Below are 2,500 nucleotides of genomic sequence, written 5' to 3' on the forward strand. Positions count from 1 at the left end.
AAATTAGAATATTTTGAAAAACTTGATTTATTTCAGTAATTGCATTCAAAAGGTGTAACTTGTACATTATATTTATTCATTGCACACAGACTGATGCATTCAAATGTTTATTTCATTTAATTTTGATGATTTGAAGTGGCAACAAATGAAAATCCAAAATTCCGTGTGTCACAAAATTAGAATATTACTTAAGGCTAATACAAAAAAGGGATTTTTAGAAATGTTGGCCAACTGAAAAGTATGAAAATGAAAAATATGAGCATGTGCAATACTCAATACTTGGTTGGAGCTCCTTTTGCCTCAATTACTGCGTTAATGCGGCGTGGCATGGAGTCCATGAGTTTCTGGCACTGCTCAGGTGTTATGAGAGCCCAGGTTGCTCTGATAGTGGCCTTCAACTCTTCTGCGTTTTTGGGTCTGGCATTCTGCATCTTCCTTTTCACAATACCCCACAGATTTTCTATGGGGCTAAGGTCAGGGGAGTTGGCGGGCCAATTTAGAACAGAAATACCATGGTCCGTAAACCAGGCACGGGTAGATTTTGCGCTGTGTGCAGGCGCCAAGTCCTGTTGGAACTTGAAATCTCCATCTCCATAGAGCAGGTCAGCAGCAGGAAGCATGAAGTGCTCTAAAACTTGCTGGTAGACGGCTGCGTTGACCCTGGATCTCAGGAAACAGAGTGGACCGACACCAGCAGATGACATGGCACCCCAAACCATCACTGATGGTGGAAACTTTACACTAGACTTCAGGCAACGTGGATCCTGTGCCTCTCCTGTCTTCCTCCAGACTCTGGGACCTCGATTTCCAAAGGAAATGCAAAATTTGCATGGTTGGGTGATGGTTTGGGGTGCCATGTCATCTGCTGGTGTCGGTCCACTCTGTTTCCTGAGATCCAGGGTCAACGCAGCCGTCTACCAGCAAGTTTTAGAGCACTTCATGCTTCCTGCTGCTGACCTGCTCTATGGAGATGGAGATTTCAAGTTCCAACAGGACTTGGCGCCTGCACACAGCGCAAAATCTACCCGTGCCTGGTTTACGGACCATGGTATTTCTGTTCTAAATTGGCCCGCCAACTCCCCTGACCTTAGCCCCATAGAAAATCTGTGGGGTATTGTGAAAAGGAAGATGCAGAATGCCAGAGCCAAAAACGCAGAAGAGTTGAAGGCCACTATCAGAGCAACCTGGGCTCTCATAACACCTGAGCAGTGCCAGAAACTCATCGACTCCATGCCACGCCGCATTAACGCAGTAATTGAGGCAAAAGGAGCTCCAACCAAGTATTGAGTATTGTACATGCTCATATTTTTCATTTTCATACTTTTCAGTTGGCCAACATTTCTAAAAATCCCTTTTTTGTATTAGCCTTAAGTAATATTCTAATTTTGTGACACACGGAATTTTGGATTTTCATTTGTTGCCACTTCAAATCATCAAAATTAAATGAAATAAACATTTGAATGCATCAGTCTGTGTGCAATGAATAAATATAATGTACAAGTTACACCTTTTGAATGCAATTACTGAAATAAATCAAGTTTTTCAAAATATTCTAATTTACTGGCTTTTACCTGTATGTTGATAACATGTGTGTGTGTGTGTGTGTGTGTGTATATTGATAAAATGTGTGTGTGTGTGTGTGTGTGCAGCATGTTCCTGGTGCGTGACAGCCAGCAGCATGAAGAGTGTTTTGTGTTGTCGTTGTGTTACCAGCTGACCATCAAACACTTCCTGGTTATTCCCGTAAGTTTTCTTGCACTTGTGTGTGTGTGTGTGTGTGTGTGCGTACACGTTTTGGAGCGCATATTGATGGTGTGTGTGTGTGTGTGTGTGTGTGTGTGTGTGTGTGTGTGTGTGTGTGTGTGTGCAGTGTGAGGATCATGGCAGGAAGTACGTGACCATGGACGATGGTGCCACTCTCTTCTTGGACCTGCTGGACATGATCCACTTCCACCTGCTCAACAAGGGAGTCTTACCTGTCTGCCTCACACACCCCTGTGTGGGTCTCACACTCTGACCTGTCTGCCTCACACACCCCTGTGTGTGTCTCACACTCTGACCTGTCTGCCTCACACACCCCTGTGTGTGTCTCACACTCTGACCTGTCTGCCTCACACACCCCTGTGTGTGTCTCACACTCTGACCTGTCTGCCTCACACACCCCTGTGTGTGTCTCACACTCTGACCTCTCACGTGTGTGTGTGTGTGTGTGTGTGTGTGTGTGTGTGTGTGTGTGTGTGTGTGTGTGTGTGTGTGTGTGTGTCACTCTGACCTTTCACCTCTCAAGTGTGTGTGTCACACGCTGACCTTTCACCTCTAACGTGTGTGTCACACTCTGACCTTTCACCTCTAACATGTGTGTGTGTGTGTCCCACTCTGACCTTTCATCCCTCACACCTGTCTCCTCTCAGTGGCTCCTCCCCTTTTAACGGTCTCCATGGAGACGGCGGACGCCGAACTGCTGACTTCCTGTGTGAAAGTTGAAGTTGTCATCAATAAA

The 2,500-nt window shown here is 45.5% G+C and overlaps 2 protein-coding genes across 4 annotated transcripts in view; both read left to right on the top strand.

Annotated features, from left to right (window-relative positions):
* LOC133574640 (growth factor receptor-bound protein 7-like) overlaps positions 1–2,012 on the top strand; it is a 7,964-nt gene extending 5,952 nt beyond the window's left edge. Inside the window, exon 12 of the mRNA XM_072912030.1 lies at positions 1,871–2,012. The gene's annotated coding sequence lies outside the window, so the exon portion shown is untranslated. The remainder of the gene's footprint in view (positions 1–1,870) is intronic.
* The window catches only part of LOC133574639 (SRC kinase signaling inhibitor 1-like), a 14,848-nt gene continuing 14,360 nt past the window's right edge, over positions 2,013–2,500 (top strand). For all 3 annotated transcript variants that reach the window (XM_061926836.2, XM_061926837.2, XM_061926838.2), the window contains exon 1: positions 2,013–2,500. This exon is cut by the window's right edge and continues 201 nt beyond it. The gene's annotated coding sequence lies outside the window, so the exon portion shown is untranslated.

Source organism: Nerophis lumbriciformis, linkage group LG32, assembly GCF_033978685.3.
Source record: "Nerophis lumbriciformis linkage group LG32, RoL_Nlum_v2.1, whole genome shotgun sequence".
Taxonomy (NCBI): Eukaryota; Metazoa; Chordata; class Actinopteri; order Syngnathiformes; family Syngnathidae; genus Nerophis; species Nerophis lumbriciformis.